Source organism: Copidosoma floridanum, unplaced genomic scaffold (genome assembly GCF_036245765.1).
Source record: "Copidosoma floridanum isolate Cflo_tuat_1 unplaced genomic scaffold, Cflo_Japanese_pri ptg000022l, whole genome shotgun sequence".
Classification (NCBI taxonomy): Eukaryota; Metazoa; Arthropoda; class Insecta; order Hymenoptera; family Encyrtidae; genus Copidosoma; species Copidosoma floridanum.
The window spans coordinates 9263672-9284603 of record NW_028321899.1 but is presented as its reverse complement, the minus strand read 5'-3'; positions in this window follow the sequence as shown (position 1 = coordinate 9284603).

Genomic DNA, 20932 nt, shown 5'->3' with positions numbered 1-20932 from the left:
AATAATTTTTGAGAGCTTACTTAACATAGAAGCCGTAGATTTTTGGGATCTTGCTACACATGTCAGCCAATGATTTTTTAAAGCCAACTTGGCAAGGTAGCCATAGATTCATAAAAGCTAGTCACACATAGTAGCCAATGATTTTGAGAAGCAAACTTAACATATATGCTGTAGATTCTTAGGAGCTAGTAACACATATAAGCCAATAATTCTTGAGAATTAACTCAACGAGGGGCCGTAAATTTTTGAAAAGCTTGTGACACATGAAAGCCATTGATTCTTAGGAGCTAACATAACATGGAAACCGTAGAGTTGTCGGTGCTATTTACACATGTAAACCAATGGTTCTTTAAAGCCAATTTAACATAAAAGCCGTGGATTTCGGGTAGATAGTTACACATAGAAGACATTGATTCTTAGGAGCCAACTCAACATGGAAGCCGTTGATTTTTGGGAGCTAGTAACGCATAAGATCTCATGATTTTTGTGACCAACTTAACATGGGAGCTGTAGATTTTTGGTAGCTACATACGCTTAAAACTTATTGATTCTTGGGAGCCAACTTAACATGGGGGCCATCGATTTTTAAAAGCTAGTTACCCATAGAAGACATTGATTCTTTGAAGCCAACTTAACATAAAAGCCCTAAATTTTTATAAGCAAGTAATACATGAAAGACATTTTCCTTTAGAGCCAACTAAAAATAAGAGACGTAGCTTATTGAGAGCTAGTTACATGTAAGATCTAATAATTCTATGGAGCCGTCTTAACATTTGAGCAGTAGGTTTTTGAGAGCTAGTAACACATGGGTGTAATTTATTATAAGGAGCCAATTCAACATTAAAGCCATAGACTTTTGGAAGCTCGTTACACATAGGAGCCGATGATTCTCAGAAGCCGACTTAACATGGGTGGTAATAATTCTCAGAAGCCAACTTAACATAAAAGCTTTTTATTTTCGAAAGCCAGTTACACATAAGAGCCAATGATTTCCGAGAGCCGACTAAACATGAAATTAAAAGAAATTTTTTAAAGCTAATTACACATGATAATAATTCTTAGGAGCCAATAATTCTTAGGAGTTAGCTAATTATAGGAGCTTTAGATTTTTAAAAGCTAGTTTTACTTGAAAGCTAATAATTCTAATTCATTTAATTCCACATGGGAGCCAAAGTTTTTGGAAGCTAGTTACACAATTGAGGTAATAATTCTTGAGAGCTAACATAACATAGAAGCTGATAATTTTTGACAGCTAGTGACAAATAAATGCCAATAATTTTTAGGAGCCAACTTAACATGAAAGCCGTAAATTTTTGTGAGCTATTTTAAACTTGAAAGCCAATGATTCTCGAGAGCCATCTCAACATGAAAGCCGTGTATTGTTAGGAGCTAGTTACACATGAAAGGAAATTACTTTTGGAAGCTAACTTACTATCCAAGCTGTAGATTTTAAGAAGTTAGTAACATATTGATGTCAATGATTCTTTAGAGCCAATTTTACATAGAAGTTGTTGATTTTTAAAGGATGCTCACACATGGGAGCAAATGATTCTTGTAAGCTAACTTTACATAGAAGCCAACGATTTTTACAAGCCAACTTTTTTAAAAAGCTATGGATATTTAGGAGCTAGCTACACATGAAAGCCAAATTATTTTAGGATAGAACTGAACATAGGAGCTATAGATTTTTGGGTGCTTGTTACACATAAAATCTAATTATTATTAGGAGCTATCTCAGCATGAAAGCCATAGATTTTTTTAATCCAGTTACACGTAAAAGCGAATGATTTTTGCTAGCTAAGTTAACTTAAGAGCCATAAGTTTTTAGGTGCTAGTCACACAAAAGAGCCAATGATTTTTGGAATCTTACTTAACATGGTAGCCATAGTTTTCTAGGAGTAAGTTACACTTTAAATTTAATAATTAATAGCAGCCATCTCACTATGGCAGCCATAGATTCTAAAAGCTGGTTATACGTAGAAGCCAATAATATTTGTTAGCTAAGTTAACTTGAAAGCCATGGATTTTAAAGAGCTAGTTACACATGAGAGCAAATAATTTTAGAAAACTCACTGAACATGGAAGCCGTAGATTTTTAGAAGCTTGTCATATGAGGGAGTTTATGATTTTTAAAAGCCTACTTAAATGAAAGCCAGTAATTTTTCAGAGCTTGCTACACACAGCAGCCAACAACTCTTAGTAGCATACTTCTTATGGAAGCCGTAGATTATAAGACGCTAGTTACACATAATAGACAAAAATTTTTAGGAGCTAACCTTACAGAAAAGCTGTAGATTTCTAAGAGCTGGTTATACATGGGAACTAATAATTGTTGGGAGCCTACTAATCATATAGACCATAGATTCTTAAAAGCTAGTTACACATGAAAGCCAATTATTCTTATTATCCAACTTATTATCAGAGCCGTAGATTTCTGGGAGCTAGTCAATCATAAGAGCTAATGATTTTTAAGACTTAACTTAACATAGAAGCTGTTCATTTTTGATAGCCAGTTACACGCTGGAGCCAATAATTCTGAAAAGCCCACTTAACACGAAAGCCGTAAATCATTGGGAGCTAGTTACACATGATAGACAATAATTTTTACGAGCTAACTTAATACAGAAGCTGTAGATTTCTGGGAGCTAGTTACTCATGGGAGCCAATGATCCTTAAAAGCCTACTTAACATGGAAGCCATAGAGTTTCAGGAGCTAGTTACGCATAAAAGCCAATGATTCTTCGGAGCCAACTTAACATAGAAGCCGTAGATTTTAAGGAGCTAGTTACGCATGGGAGCCAATGAATCACGTAAGATAACTTAACATGGGAACCAACGATTTTCAGAAGCTAATTCAATATGGAAGCCGTAGATTCTTAGGAGCTAGCAACACATGGAACCACTTGATTCTAGGGAGCCAATATAACATAAAAGCCGTAGATTTTTTGGAGCTAGTTACACATCGGAACAAAACATACTTGAAAGACAACTCAACATGCGAACCGTAGATTTTTTCAAGCTTGTTAAAACATGGGAGCCAATGATTCTAGGAAGCTAGCTCAACATGAAAGCCGTAGATTTTGAAGAGCTAGTAACACTTGGGAGCCAATTATTTATGGGAGCGACCTCAATATCGGAGCCGTAGATTTTCACGAGCTAGTGATACATGGGAGCCAATAATTTTTTGGAGCCAACTTAACATGTGAGCCGTAGATTTTTGGGAGCTCGTTATACATGGGAGCCAATGATTCTTAAAAGCCAACATTTCATGAGAGCCGTAGATTTTTAGAAGCTATTTAATCATGGAAGCCAATGATTCTTGGGAGCTTACTTAACATGAGAGCTATAGATTCTTAGGAGCTACTTATACATGGAAGCCAATGATTCTTGGGAGCCAACTTAACATGGGAGCTGAAGATTGTTGGGAGCTAGTTACAGATGAAAGCTTATGATTCTTCGGAGCTAACTTAACATGGAAGCCGTAGATTTGTGGAAGCTAGTTACACATGGGGGCCAATGATTTCTGGGAGTCAAGTCACTATGGGAGCTTATTACAATAAAAACATCTGTAGAATTACTCTTCCGTGTACGGGCACATGAGAGAATTCAGAAAAAATATTTTTTTTTTGTCTTTTGTTTTAAAAAAATGAAATTGTTTTTGAGGCACACCCTCAAAACCAGGATCATTATGTTTAGAATATTATGTTTCATAAGGGTTACTTTTTAAACCTGGGTATCAGTGCAGGAATAAAAACGTATTGAAATTAAGATAATAATCATTAACTAAAATTCTACGTACAGCACAATTAATTTTTCGTACATTCGTAACGATCCTCATAAACTACTTACGTTTACATTCAAATTAAAAGTTTTATAATTATAACTTTTTTATGAACATTATCTTCTTGACGTGAATAATTATATAAATAAACATTTACATACACTGACGGAAATATAAAGGTTCCACTTTTATTATATAATACGTATGCTTGTAAAGACGAAATACTGAAAATTTGGAAACGTGATGTTGCTTCCTACGAGTAGTGTAGTATGCTTATAAAATAGTAAAACACATAACTATTATTTAAATAACATATAAAGTTACATGATAAACAAGTGCTTTTATCTAAATGACGTAGTGCGCTCGTGACATATCGTTTTTAAAAAACAATAGTGTTAACGAATAAACAAGTTTTTTTACATAAAAGTTTTATGTACAAATTATTTTTTTTTTAGTTTACAAGGGGACGGGAACAATCGAAAAAACTGTCCACAGTATTAAAGTACGTTTCCCTACGTAGTAATGATAATCGTTGGTTTTTCGCTACGTAAATTTTTTCTTTATGCTTTTTAGCCCCTGTTTCAATCAATAATCTACTAACTCTTTGTTACAAATTGTTAACGAGAATATACCGTGGCTGCAAATTTCTTTTTGCTTATAAATCTTATTTTTTGTTTTCCTGTTATGACAGTTACCAGATTTACGAATACTGGGGGTGTTGATTTTGAATTACTCTTATTATTTTGTCATTCATTAAAAAATTTTACGGTGATTACCATAACTATAAATAAATACTACTATTTATAGTGTTCCTCATCATTTCTTACCGCCAGTCCTTTTGAAATGGCAATTACAAATTTTTAACTGTCAACTGTAAGCGTTATTATATATTCGATGATCTGTAAGTGCACAGTTTAAATATTGGTGGCTAAACACAGGGACTGGATTGGGTGGAACTGGAACTATGTATGTTAACGGAGCTACTATTCTAATGCTGGCATTGTTGGAAAAAACATTTAGTTTGAGTGCTCTGTATGTTTATCCAAAATAAGTTCTCGTTGTTAACCTCGTTGCTGTATTTGCCTATGCATTCTTATTGAAAGCAAAATAAATAACTACAGATAAAGATAAATGGACTGGTATCCACTGAAACTGAGACTGAAGGCTAATATTATATTTCATTATTCGTTGTGGTCAGTGGTTACGTACAGTGTTTTCTTGAAAACTTTTTGGTCACGCCTTTATTACGTAGTTTGCATTATTTTACAATAAATTTGTAACAGCTATGGAAGTATACGAATAAAGAAACTTCAAGAATAAGCTATTCGATTCTTTATTAGAACATGAACGACGAGAATTCGATAACATTCAATTTTCTTAAGCTTGTTTGTGATTTCAAGTTCATACTTTTTTATTTCTTGTCAATTTAATAAAACAATGATTCGATAATCAAACTAAGTGACATTGTATTTACTAATACAGCGTTTATTAAAAAATAAGCCTGTACTCATTATTTTCTAAGCATTTTTGTCTAAATCTTATTAACAGGGGTAAATCCTACATCCAAAAATCCTACATGGGCATAAATATTGAACACGCGTAATTTTAAAATTCTGTTATTTAATATTTGCCAATTCTACACAAGTAAAAGTGTCATGTACAAGAATAAGTATGTTTAATGTGTCTACATATTGATATGTTTAATGGGTGGAAAAAATTTTGACTTATGAAGAACCAAGCAATGTAGAAAGTCTGGAACATAATCGTATGTCTAAGTTATCAGCTTTTTAACATGATTCCAAGAATTCTAATTCTGATCTAAATTATTTTTTTCATATTTTTATTGCACATACAGTCAATTTAACATTATTTTTTTCATAAGTAAATAACCTTTTTCAATATTTATATGACATTATTATATTCAGCATATACTCGTTCATCATCTCTTTTCAACACATACTACTTTAATTGATGATACTTATTTAACATTAGTATCATTCTTTAAGCCCACTTTTTACATTTGTACATTCGCATTTCCTCATTGACCATATTATTTAACATACTCTCTTTCTTCTTAATATTTAAACACATTTTAAGTACCTGAGTCAAAACTTTCGTCAGGCTCATTGTATTATGCAGAATATAATTATGTTTTGTAATGATTTGTATACGTAGAAAATATCATGCGAAACCATGATCATCTAAAATAATTTCAAGAACAAAGTTCTTTATGTCGCATACTGGGGGGGTTGGAATTTTGAAAACAACAAATTTGTATAAAACGGAAGTCACTTACCGGCAGTCTCTTCCTCCTAATTCACTGTATTTCCCCCCTTACCCCGTCACCCTCACCATCAGTCCCCTAGACACTTTTCCTCACCTAATATCTTTCAACCGTGCTGCGGTAGTCTCCTGCACACCTCGGTTCACCATTTCCCTTCACACTTCCAAGCAATTAATTTTTAAACGAACTTTTACAAGCTCTTTATGTCACGTGCTTGGGGGGGCTGGAATTTTAAAAATGACAGATTTCCATTAAAACAGATGTTGTTTACTGAAGTCTCTTCCTCCTAAAAACAAAACTTTTTCTAAATAATATATTTAAAAAAACAAGAAATTTAATTAGCATAAATATGGTTATGAAGATTAAACAGAATAAGGCGCGTTATTACGTATTAAATATAAGTATTTCATGCATTGGATCCATAAAATACTGACCAATTTCTTCTAAGCCTAACGTTTTATTGGCATTAAAATAATGCTTATAATTACTGTTATAAAAAAATTATTTGACAAATTATTAAATTATTAAAATAAACACAAGCAATAAAGTTGCAGAACGTATCAATGGTTTATAAGAGCGCTTATTTTAATAATGTCACATAAGTATATTAATACATTAATTTATAAAATTAATAATAAATAAATGATGAAAGATCATTATGTATGTACATTTCGAGTAACAAATCGTTATAATGATTTTTTAGGGCGCTTAATTTAAATTTAATAAACAAATTTTAGCAAAATGTCATTTAATAATTACACAAAAATGAAACAAAAATTGTATTAATTAGCTATACAATTGCAAAAAAATCAGTAAGAAAATAATTAATTTAAAAAAAATTTTTACACAGAAATTAAATTGAAAAAAATTGAAACAAAGTCCAATGATCAACAATTTTAAATAAAAATAAAAAAAAAGGTATAGAATCAAAATAGAAAAAAGTCAATAAAAAAATAATCAAAGAAATAAATATAAAATAATAAGAAAACTTAAATGGAAAATAGTATGACAAATAATTAAAAAATAAAATTAAAAAAAGAGAAGAAATTCAGGAAAGGCATCAAAAAATAGAATCAAATTAACAAAAATGAGGAAAAAGAAATGAAATAAGAATACAGGAAATAAAATTTTAAAAAATTCAAAAAAGAAATGCATGACAAAAAAAAAGTAAAAGGAAAAAAACAATAAAATGTAATATGAAAAAAAAATGAAATGAAATCAAAAAATACATAAAAGAGTACAAAAAAATAAAAAAAATAAAAATTAAACGGAAAAGGAAATAAAAAAAAAACAGATACAAAAATAAAAAATAACAAAAGAAAAAAAAAGGATTCGAAAATTAAACGAAATAATAAAAAAATTAGAAAAAAGAAAATTAAAAAGAAAACAAATTAAAAAAACATACCAGGGGATATAAATGGGTCAAGGGACCCACGCTAAGAACAAAGTTCGTTAAACATGAGATAAGTATGAGGACACACAATTTCTCAGGTAACAAGGGGGTCACTAGATCTATAGCAAGAACGAAGCGATATAAAAATAAGTACTGCATTTATATAGTTCACGAAAATAAAAACTTAAAAAACGAATTTAAAAAAAAAATAAGAAAATTTAGTTCAGTACTCACGATCGTTGAACTTCGTGAGCACGTTATGCATAAATACAGTACTTGTTTCCTGAAAAATCGTGTGTCTTTATACTCATCTAATGTTTAAAGAACTTCGTTTTTATCGTGGGTCTCAGGACCCATTTATACCCTCTGGTTTGCTTCTTTTTTTTAATTTTCCTTATGTTACTTATTTTTTTTTTTTTTTTCTATTTAAACTTCGCCTGACGTTGAATTTTTAATGCTTAATAGCTTTTTGCCGATTGCTTTAAATTTTTTATCATGTAGAACTAGGGCTACCTGCAGCACGCTGAATAATATTATGTTTATTTTAACAACTAAGATCTCTGTATGTAGAATATACGCCATGCCATGTAGAATATTTATGTTAAATAAAGATATGTGGAATAATTATGTTAAATAGAAAATGTAACATTTTGTAACGGTAATCTTTTGATATTTGTTGCTATAGCATTGTAAATCGTCATTAAAAGTTTCATATTTGTTGTAGATAATTATGAAATCGCCTTTCTGCATTAGAAAATTTGAAAAAATTCGTAGATAACACGATACATGCTATATGCTTAGGGCATTTTAGTTATGTTATTAGGTTATTATTAGATGCTGCAGTTTTGTATGGTAAGCATAGAACCTTTAATACTGAAAGATTCACTGGCTCCCTTGGTCCATGCTAATAGTACTTCTATAAAGTATTATATTTATTATCTTTAGTCACCTTTAAGTTCTTTACGTGTTTCTTAACAAATGACATTGTTGAGAGTAACCTTGCTGCAGAGTATTTGTTTCATATAGCTTGCAATTATTTTTCGAGAATGTGGATGTCGTTATTTAGGTATTAGGTGCAGAATATATGATTTGTATTATGAGTAATATTATACATACACACAAACATTTTAGGTCCTCATACAGGTTTTATTTGGTTCTGCATTACTGTGTAACTATACATATGTATTACTATCAGATTTATTGTGAATCAATCACTTAGATTGCAATAGGGATCGATATTCAACATGGCTTTTATACCCATAGACCACAGTTAGAAATACGTACACGAGCAGCTGACACACTTGTATAAATAAAGATATGTGCATGTGTAGTGTCTCAAACAACCTAATTCTTGTCTCAAACTTTTATCTGTACATTATATACGTAAAAAGTATTTTTTTCTGGGTGTTTTTCGTGACATTTTTATATTTACGGCACCTATGGTATAGAAATTAGCGTTTGAGACAAAAACGCTATTCAATCAGCACTACCTTGCTATCTCTATAGCTGAAAAATAGCTTTCGTGATAATGGTATATGTAGAATGACTTTTACATTGTTTTCCATGGCGAGTCTTTAAAAATATCGTTGGTCCATGATGTGCTCTCAGTAAATGCAGCTTTTATCCAACATGTATAATGTACAATTCAAGTTGATTAATTTTTTAAAATTTATTTATTCTAGAGTGTTTTGTATATTTTTAATTACTAGTATATAATGTATAATAAACCTTCACTACATATTTTACATAATATATGTATATATATATATATATATACTTCAATAATATCTTACAACTGCTTACTTAAATTGATACAATGAATAATTAATATTTTTAAATTTACATGTCATAAAAAGTAGTATTTACAATTTTAGAGATACCGTTTTCAATGAATTCATGAAAATTCTTTTTAGTTTATGGTTTATGGGAGCTTAACAAATTAGGGATTTTTTAGCAGATGGTGGATGGGCATTAAATAACTTTATTGCGTCGTCCTTGCTACAAGCGAAGTGCCCACATTCCATGAAAGCGTGCGTAACTCTTCTTGTAAGACATACGCTGGACACTCCTGTATTCAAAAAAATGGGGCGTTAGTATAAAACTTCATAACGATATCCCTATATCTGTTATCTTATAGTGTACAAACTTTTAGTGAATTTTGTTTAAAATATACTGCAGGAATTCTATACTGGATAGTTTGTTTTGATCATACTCGTCTCGAATTTTAAACTAATGAGTTATATGCATAATATACAAGCTCGTCTTTTCAGAACGTTACTAAACAATCTGTCAAAGATGATAAGTAAAAATTATAATGAAAAGACAGTTAATATAAGAATTCAGGTTTAGATTAGATAGCATCAATGAACGCACTTTAATAGCTAATTTTTTTTGTATAAATAACAATTTTTTATCATGTTAAGTCTAAAAAGATTATACTTTCTGTAAAGGCAGCCGGATAAGATGCTATATCACGTACAAACAAAAACTTTTTGGCCTGTAAAATTATACCGTAAAGAGAAAAACAATTTGAGTAAAAGAAAATTAAGTTTTCGGCCATTTTTTAATTCTTAAAACTATGAAGCAACCTCTTAATAATTTTTTTTGAGCTGTCCTTTAAAGAAATGTCTTAGTACATTTAAAACTTATATTTTTTTACTTAAAAAAAAATATTTGGTTTTTTTTCGCCATCCTTATGAGTACGTATACTAACAGTCAGATCCAACAGTTGTTTTTACCGATTCAAATATTATAATACTTATTGTTGAGCTTTACAGTATAATTATCAGTAAAATTATTAAGAAAATATATGATTATAAGTAGGAACATTTTTCTAAAGATTGTCAACCAGTTTCTCCCAAATACGTTTTCGAGATTAAGTAAAATATTTTTTTTGCGTGGCCGTAGTGTTAAAAAAACAGACTGAAACATTAATAGCATAATGCAAAGCATGAAAGGACATTAATTTATAATTTCATATCAATTAAGAAAAAAATTCTTACAATAGCTTGAACAGGTATTGCTTCTATTCTGCTTCCAAAGGAAATGATCACTCACAGAACTTTCAGACTTCCTTTATACTTAAAGCAATATAGAAAGTGCATTCTTCTAGTTTAAGCCAGAGAAACAAAAATTATGTAATGTTGAAGTGATTTTTTGGGATAAAGCTTCTATGATACCAAAAAAAGCATTAGAAATCGTTGATAAGACCTTAAAAGATTTATCTAGTAGTAAGACAAACCTTTTGGGAATAAAATAATAATTTTAGGTAGAGACTTTCGTCAAAGTCTGCCAGTAGTAAAAAATGGAAGCAAAATTACTATTGTTCATGGAACCATAAAATTTTTTAATTTTTGGACTTTATTTAATATTTTTTATTTTAAAAATAATATACGTTCAATTAATAAAAATTTTCTTCATTGCTACTAAATATAGGAGAAGGCAAAATTGTAACTTTTAGAATTCCTCAGACATGGACAAAAAATGATAGATGTTTTAAAATTTTATATAAAGATAATAATTCTTTTATAAGTAAGGCTATGTTAACATCTCACCATAAATACACTCATTTTTTAATCGAAAAATTTTTAAATAATATGGTAGGAACATTTGTAACGTACTATAGTATCGATAAAGCAAGTCACAAAGGAGTAGATAAATTAGACTATAATATTTATAATAATTTTTCTACAGATTATTTAAATAGTAATTGAGAAGGTCTCCCTTCACATGAAATAAATTTGAAAATAAACGCTATTGTTATGTTAATACGAAACTTAAACATATCTGAAAGACTCTGCAATGGTACAAGATTACAAATTACAAAATTATTTAAATACAACATTGAAGCTAAAATAATCACAGCTGAAAAAAAAGAACTAAAGTCTTTATTCCAAGAATAACACTACAAACAAACAATTCTTCTTCGCTACCATTTATATTGTACAAAAAACAATTTCCATTAACCTTAGCTTTTTCTATGACTATCAATATATCTCAAGGTCACAGTTTTGATGCCTTAGGATTATACCTTAGAAAACCATTATTTTTTTATGGGCAATGAGATGTTGCATTGTCTAGATGTACAAATTCATAAAATAATAAAACCAATGGCTATTGCTGTTGTATATAATTTTCTATTATATTCCCTGACGACGTTTCTTTCCTCTTTGGGTAGGAGCCTGTTGGAGTCATAAACATCATAATTTACTGTCGGCACTTTGGCTGAAAGTTGTGCCACCATCTTGTGTTTCTTGTTATATGAGGTGACGTCATCACATCAGTGTTATTGTTTGAAGCATCGCCTTCCTACTATGGAATCTAGTAATGACTCTGACTTATTCGCATTATTGAAGAATCATATTTAAATCAATTTTATGTATGTGCCCTCGTTGGGTACTGACGTTGTTTGAATCTTCGAACAAAATAATCTTTTTGACTTGAAAAGGCTCCTACCCAAAAAGGAGAAAAACGTCATCAGGGGATATAATAAGAAATTACATACAACAGCAATAGCCATTGGTTTTATTATTTAATGAATTTAGTCTTGCTCGCTGTTGTTGTTGTTGTTGGAGTCATGAGGATCATAATTCAGATGTAGAAACCCCAAAAAAATTTTTATCCAAATTGAATCCGAAAACCAATTTGAAATTAAAAATATTGTTTGGAATGCAATTTAAGAGTAACAAAAAAACTATTTCATACTTCATTACTATTTTTATACTTTCATGCAAATCTTTTTTTTCTTAAAAAAAAAAATTTGAGTACCGTCTAGTACCTAGATTTTTGTAATCATAAACAATTCGTTTTTTGTTATAGATTCTTAGATACACCATCATGGATGCAAAATTTTATCAGTGTGACAAAAGTATCTCAAAATTTTGAAATGAAGAGTGTCTATCATCGCATGAAAAAATTCACAAAAAAAAATTTTTTGGATGTGATCTGTGGAGCATTACAATATTAGACAAGAAAAACTATTTGCGTCACACAAAAAAATGCCAGAACATTGAACAAAATTTTAAGTGTATTAAATACAAAAAAAGTTTTAAAAGAAATCATTACTTACAGAGACATTTAAAAAGTCATGAAAAAAACCGTGAAAAAAAATATTTGTCTAAATTTTGAAAAAGCTTATGTAAGAGCAAAGCACCTAAAAAGACATTTTAGAGTATGTTATCAAAGTAAACATCGTAAGTAAGATAATTGTAACAAAATTTTTTGTTGTGGTCAAATAAAATTATATGTGAAAATTAGACCACTTGTAACAGTAAATGAATAAGGCTTTACGAATATATTAACATTATGCATGGGGAAGCTGGGGAAAGCTGGGGGAAAGTGGAGAGGGGAGCAGGTAGGAGGTGGAGGGAGAGCGGGGGGAGCTAGCCAAAAAGTAGGATTACTAGAAAAATGCAAGAAAATGAAAGAATAACTACCTCATTAAAAGTGGAGCTGAGGGGAAGCTGGGGGGAACGGAGAAGGTGGGGAGAGCGGGGGAAGCAAAACCTCGCTCTAACTCTTACAACTATATAATGTAAAAAGATATGTATCTTTCTATATTATTTAGTTAACTCAGTGGGGCGTTCCACTTAAACCCTTCACCGCCCCACCACTGTCCCCTATTTGCCCCCTACCACCTCCTACCAACTCCCTACAAAATAAGGTAAAAATCCGTTATTTTCTTGCTTGTTTTGACATATCCTAGTTTTTCTCAAAACCCCCTACAGCCTCCCCACTATTCCCACCGACCACCCACGCATTTTTTCATGGGCCCTCACCGCCCCTCACAAAATATTACATGATTAGTATAAAAGTATAGTTTAAGTCTTTATTCAAGCCAGGGGGTACAACCACGTATGGCTCCATGGGATAAGAACAATGTATGTTTAAATATTTAATCAAATAGTTACAGATTAGTACACAATAATATAATCAACTAAATTTAAATACAATCAATTGTATTTTGATTTATTGGAACCCTTAGTTTCTTTGTAAGCATAAAGTTTTTGGTGGGCTGACTTTTTTTGTTAGCATTTTGTAACGTTGCATTTTGACAGCCCTGTCAATGTGCTAAATTCTATTACCACCTTCCTACCAAATCACATGGAAATATTGTATTTCTTTTTCTCAAAACATCCCACATTCCCCCACCTACCCCCACGGCCCTCCTACCGACCCCCATGAATTTTTTTATGGCCCCCACCGCTTCCCCACACTACTTTTGGGGAACCTGACCGTGATTATACTGTCTTTACCTATCTTTAGACAAAACTGTCTTATCGCCATGATTTATTTCATCGTCAAGAACAAATTCAACGTCATATATTTGAATCATAGGGGGTTGTTGCGCAAAACATCATTATTTATACAACTAAGTACGTTCAAAAACCAATTGATATAGAGTAAACAATGTTTTAAAACCAAATAATATGTTCACATATATTGGTGCGCATAATTATTATATCATCATCACTTATATAGTCCTTTAATACACAATTTTTCTTTTTATTTACATAAACTTAAGTTAAATTTAGAGTATCATTAATATAAACAATGAAAGTTTCGCATCACTTTAGGAGTCATCTTATAAAGCCTGATTAAACCACAAAGACTTACTTCCATTTCTATTCTGTTTTTAAATGCTGAAATTAAAACAATAGATGAATTCGATATACATTTATGATATGAATTATTAATTAATAAATTTTACCTATACATAAAAAAATAATAATTAAATCGTGTTATGAATATTAGATACATTATTATATTCAAAAATTTCTTTCCAAACTGTATTTTCAATCTCTTAACTGTTTTCTTTATCGACTTGAACGAAAATTCCATTTTTATTTTTGCATCTTAATAAAGCCACCTATAATTGACCATGAGAAAATAAAGGTTTTTTTAAGTATAATCCCACATTAACAAAACTTTGACCTTGAGACTTATTTATAGTCATAGCAAATGCTACAACTAATAGGAATTGTTTTCTATATAAAATAAAAGGTATTGATAAAGTATTTCCAGTATTAAATGTAATTTTTGGAATAAAAACTTTATTACCAATTTTTTCTCCCGCTACTATCTCGCCTTTTACGTAATACTTCAGTTATTTAGTGATTCGCAATCTTGTACCGTTACATTATCCGTCTGATATACTCAAATTTTGAATTAACATTACTATTGTACCTATTTTAATTTTAGTTTATGAGGTGGCAAGCCTTTACGAATGTTGTTTAACATTTCTATGGGAAAATTTATACAAATATTATCATCTGATTTATCAAAACCTTTAAATATTGCAGTATCCATGCTGTAATAATTTTTAGTTTCCCCATGTAATTTACTTTCAATATTGTTGTTTCAAAAAAAGTATATCAACTATGTAAAGTTATTATCACGTTATTGTCAAAACAGTTGCGGTAATTAACAAATATTTTGGTACAAACATCATCTGTTATCCAGAATTCAGGAATGTTAAATGTTTCTATCTCCCCTTCTCCAATTTTTAACAATAATTTTGAAAAGGGAGCCACTAGAAAAAATAATAAAGCTTACCAACAAAAAGTCAAGGCCACATCTCTCTGTCAATACAAACTTTACCACTTTCATTTGAAATTAGCAGCTTGTTCTTCATATTTTCTTGAAAGCAGATAAGTTATCATTTCCCAGCGTAGAAAAGTGTAGAAACATATTATTTTCATATCAGCAATTCATTTTATCATTTTTAATGGCTTAAAAAAATATTAATACAAACCTTATTTTGAAAAAATTACACTTATAACACAATAAAAGGGGAGGTTGGTGCGCAGAGCGCGCAGGGGGGCGGAGCCCCACTAGTATATATATATTTAATCAGTCTACTGTGATATATTACAAAAAAATACTGGAAAAATGGTTTTTTTTAATGTGTTACAACTCTGAAACTTACAGAAACTGGCAGTAAAGTTTTTTTTGATATCGTAAATTATATTTTTGAGTACTTGGAAAAATATTTGTAGAAAATAACAAAAGAAGTGTTTGAGTTATTATTGTGGCACCTCTTTAGCCTAACACACACTTTGGGTAACATATAAGAAACATTTAAAATTTTACTCTACTGATAGCACTTTGTAAATTAATTGAAAAATAATACGAACAAACATTAAACGAAAATTATTATAGAAAATTGTGCTGCCTTCTGAGCCTATTGCATAACTTGTCAAAAAGACTTTAAATAATAATCAAAAAAGCTACACCTTATGAGCCCTTTATTATGTAGTAAGCAAAGTTGTAAATCATGCTTCTTTGGCAACATGATTATGATGTACTACTTTTTTACAATATAATATAATAAAAAGTTCTTACACCATTTTAATCCTAATTGAATAGCTCTGTGAAATAATAGATATTAAATGAGATACCAGATAAAGGGACTCATTTGTGGTTAATTTTAAGAGAGATATTGAGCTAATTGATAAAATCGTCAAGTACCTGAGGTAATAATAAAATGCAACCAAAAATTGTTAGTTTATATCACACATTTAGTTTTACTTTATTTTTTGATAAATAAGAAAAACTACCAAAGTTACAGTTTGTATTGGTAAATATACATAGCATCATTTAACCATACAATGAAGCCTAGTGGTTTAATAGTTATCATTCAATATACATTCTATTGAACATCTCTCTACAAGGGAGTGTTGTACTGATTTTATATCATTTATTTATTTTTATCATAATGTATAACTTAAAGACAACTAAAATATGTGTACGTGTATAATTATAATGATAAAGTCATTATAAATTCTACTAATTGATAACGTAAATATTCTATTACGCATGTATAAATCTTCCCTAAATCAACTAATAAAACTTCATTGTTATTTTATTATATTATTAGAATCAAAATTTTAATTAAAAGGCACAGTAAAGTACTACACTTAAATTTTGTTTAACAGCAAAATCTTTAGCTAATAAATGATTCCGTATACATAATTGTATTTATATATTTGTGTATGGGATGCTTTCACTTTTCCTTAACGTTGGTATGACAATTTATGGCACATTCAATCGTTAACAAATGTGATATTTTCTGTGTTTTAATGCAGTCTTCTACTCAAAAAACTTAACGACTGCAAAAATCTGTAATCACCATAAATACTGTAATAATCTCGATATTTACAAAATTGTTGTTTATAGATGTTCTTATTATTTATTCAATTTCCTAAGGAATAAAAAAAAATTTTAATTGAAGCTGACATTGATGGCAAGACACCCCTTTAATGATTAACGCTGCAGCATGTATTTTGTGAAGTATTTTTTTTCAATCCTTTGCTAATATACAACTCTATAAGATAACATTTCTTTTTTTTTATTATCAATACTTTTTAATATTTTTTTAATAATACATGACAATTTCTTTAATTTACATTTTTGCAAGACTAAAGAATGAAAATAAGGTTTGATTGGGTTCGCTTTCAAATGGTGCATCATATTCCCCTCAGCACTGGCATGAAAATCATGGCACAATTAGTCATAGACAATCATGGGTACTGACTAAAAATTCAACCTTATTTATAAATATATACGTCTTTACATACACATGGTAACATATGATAATGTGAACATTATAAATATGAAGACTGTACAAACTCTATTTTCCCCTTAATGTTGGCGTCATACTTACGGCATCAACAGTTATAAAAGCTAATGGGTACTTGTAATGCAATCCATTTGTTACTTGTTATATGATAAGAAGTTCTTATAATTTTAACTAAAGAAGCATTTAATTAGTTATAAAAAATGAAGTTATTTAGTTATATTTAAGAATATTATTTTGAAGTTTAAAGGTTATGCTTATTTACCAATAAACTCTACAATAAAGTCTGTGGTCCCCTTAAATATACTTACAAATTTATACTTTATTATTATTATTTTTATTTAAAACATTAATTGTATTAAATTAATAATATTAAATAGATTAAACTAAATCACACTCTTATGGATATAGCACTGCACCAAGTTTCGCATCACTTTAGGAGTCATCTTATAAAGCCTGATTAAACCACAAAGACTTACTTCCATTTCTATTCTGTTCTTAAATGCTGAAATTAAAACAATAGATGAATTCGATATACATTTATGATATGAATTATTAATTAATAAATTTTACCTATACATAAAAAAATAATAATTAAATCGTGTTATGAATATTAGATACATTATTATATTCAAAAATTTCTTTCCAAACTGTATTTTCAATCTCTTAACTGTTTTCTTTATCGACTTGAACGAAAATTCCATTTTTATTTTTGCATCTTAATAAAGCCACCTATAATTGACCATGAGAAAATAAAGGTTTTTTTAAGTATAATCCCACATTAACAAAACTTTGACCTTGAGACTTATTTATAGTCATAGCAAATGCTACAACTAATAGGAATTGTTTTCTATATAAAATAAAAGGTATTGATAAAGTATTTCCAGTATTAAATGTAATTTTTGGAATAAAAACTTTATTACCAATTTTTTCTCCCGCTACTATCTCGCCTTTTACGTAATACTTCAGTTATTTAGTGATTCGCAATCTTGTACCGTTACATTATCCGTCTGATATACTCAAATTTTGAATTAACATTACTATTGTACCTATTTTAATTTTAGTTTATGAGGTGGCAAGCCTTTACGAATGTTGTTTAACATTTCTATGGGAAAATTTATACAAATATTATCATCTGATTTATCAAAACCTTTAAATATTGCAGTATCCATGCTGTAATAATTTTTAGTTTCCCCATGTAATTTACTTTCAATATTGTTGTTTCAAAAAAAGTATATCAACTATGTAAAGTTATTATCACGTTATTGTCAAAACAGTTGCGGTAATTAACAAATATTTTGGTACAAACATCATCTGTTATCCAGAATTCAGGAATGTTAAATGTTTCTATCTCCCCTTCTCCAATTTTTAACAATAATTTTGAAAAGGGAGCCACTAGAAAAAATAATAAAGCTTACCAACAAAAAGTCAAGGCCACATCTCTCTGTCAATACAAACTTTACCACTTTCATTTGAAATTAGCAGCTTGTTCTTCATATTTTCTTGAAAGCAGATAAGTTATCATTTCCCAGCGTAGAAAAGTGTAGAAACATATTATTTTCATATCAGCAATTCATTTTATCATTTTTAATGGCTTAAAAAAATATTAATACAAACCTTATTTTGAAAAAATTACACTTATAACACAATAAAAGGGGAGGTTGGTGCGCAGAGCGCGCAGGGGGGCGGAGCCCCACTAGTATATATATATTTAATCAGTCTACTGTGATATATTACAAAAAAATACTGGAAAAATGGTTTTTTTTAATGTGTTACAACTCTGAAACTTACAGAAACTGGCAGTAAAGTTTTTTTTGATATCGTAAATTATATTTTTGAGTACTTGGAAAAATATTTGTAGAAAATAACAAAAGAAGTGTTTGAGTTATTATTGTGGCACCTCTTTAGCCTAACACACACTTTGGGTAACATATAAGAAACATTTAAAATTTTACTCTACTGATAGCACTTTGTAAATTAATTGAAAAATAATACGAACAAACATTAAACGAAAATTATTATAGAAAATTGTGCTGCCTTCTGAGCCTATTGCATAACTTGTCAAAAAGACTTTAAATAATAATCAAAAAAGCTACACCTTATGAGCCCTTTATTATGTAGTAAGCAAAGTTGTAAATCATGCTTCTTTGGCAACATGATTATGATGTACTACTTTTTTACAATATAATATAATAAAAAGTTCTTACACCATTTTAATCCTAATTGAATAGCTCTGTGAAATAATAGATATTAAATGAGATACCAGATAAAGGGACTCATTTGTGGTTAATTTTAAGAGAGATATTGAGCTAATTGATAAAATCGTCAAGTACCTGAGGTAATAATAAAATGCAACCAAAAATTGTTAGTTTATATCACACATTTAGTTTTACTTTATTTTTTGATAAATAAGAAAAACTACCAAAGTTACAGTTTGTATTGGTAAATATACATAGCATCATTTAACCATACAATGAAGCCTAGTGGTTTAATAGTTATCATTCAATATACATTCTATTGAACATCTCTCTACAAGGGAGTGTTGTACTGATTTTATATCATTTATTTATTTTTATCATAATGTATAACTTAAAGACAACTAAAATATGTGTACGTGTATAATTATAATGATAAAGTCATTATAAATTCTACTAATTGATAACGTAAATATTCTATTACGCATGTATAAATCTTCCCTAAATCAACTAATATAACTTCATTGTTATTTTATTATATTATTAGAATCAAAATTTTAATTAAAAGGCACAGTAAAGTACTACACTTAAATTTTGTTTAACAGCAAAATCTTTAGCTAATAAATGATTCCGTATACATAATTGTATTTATATATTTGTGTATGGGATGCTTTCACTTTTCCTTAACGTTGGTATGACAATTTATGGCACATTCAATCGTTAACAAATGTGATATTTTCTGTGTTTTAATGCAGTCTTCTACTCAAAAAACTTAACGACTGCAAAAATCTGTAATCACCATAAATACTGTAATAATCTCGCTATTTACAAAATTGTTGTTTATAGATGTTCTTATTATTTATTCAATTTCCTAAGGAATAAAAAAAAATTTTAATTGAAGCTGACATTGATGGCAAGACACCCCTTTAATGATTAACGCTGCAGCATGTATTTTGTGAAGTATTTTTTTTCAATCCTTTGCTAATATACAACTCTATAAGATAACATTTCTTTTTTTTTATTATCAATACTATTTAATATTTTTTTAATAATACATGACAATTTCTTTAATTTACATTTTTGCAAGACTAAAGAATGAAAATAAGGTTTGATTGGGTTCGCTTTCAAATGGTGCATCATATTCCCCTCAGCACTGGCATGAAAATCATGGCACAATTAGTCATAGACAATCATGGGTACTGACTAAAAATTCAACCTTATTTATAAATATATACGTCTTTACATACACATGGTAACATATGATAATGTGAACATTATAAATATGAAGACTGTACAAACTCTATTTTCCCCTTAATGTTGGCGTCATACTTACGGCATCAACAGTTATAAAAGCTAATGGGTACTTGTAATGCAATCCATTTGTTACTTGTTATATGATAAGAAGTTCTTATAATTTTAACTAAAGAAGCATTTAATTAGTTATAAAAAATGAAGTTATTTAGTTATATTTAAGAATATTATTTTGAAGTTTAAAGGTTATGCTTATTTACCAATAAACTCTACAATAAAGTCTGTGGTCCCCTTAAATATACTTACAAATTTATACTTTATTATTATTATTTTTATTTAAAACATTAATTGTATTAAATTAATAATATTAAATAGATTAAACTAAATCACACTCTTATGGATATAGCACTGCACCAAGTTTCACAGTGCCAATATATTATAGCTCTTTTTT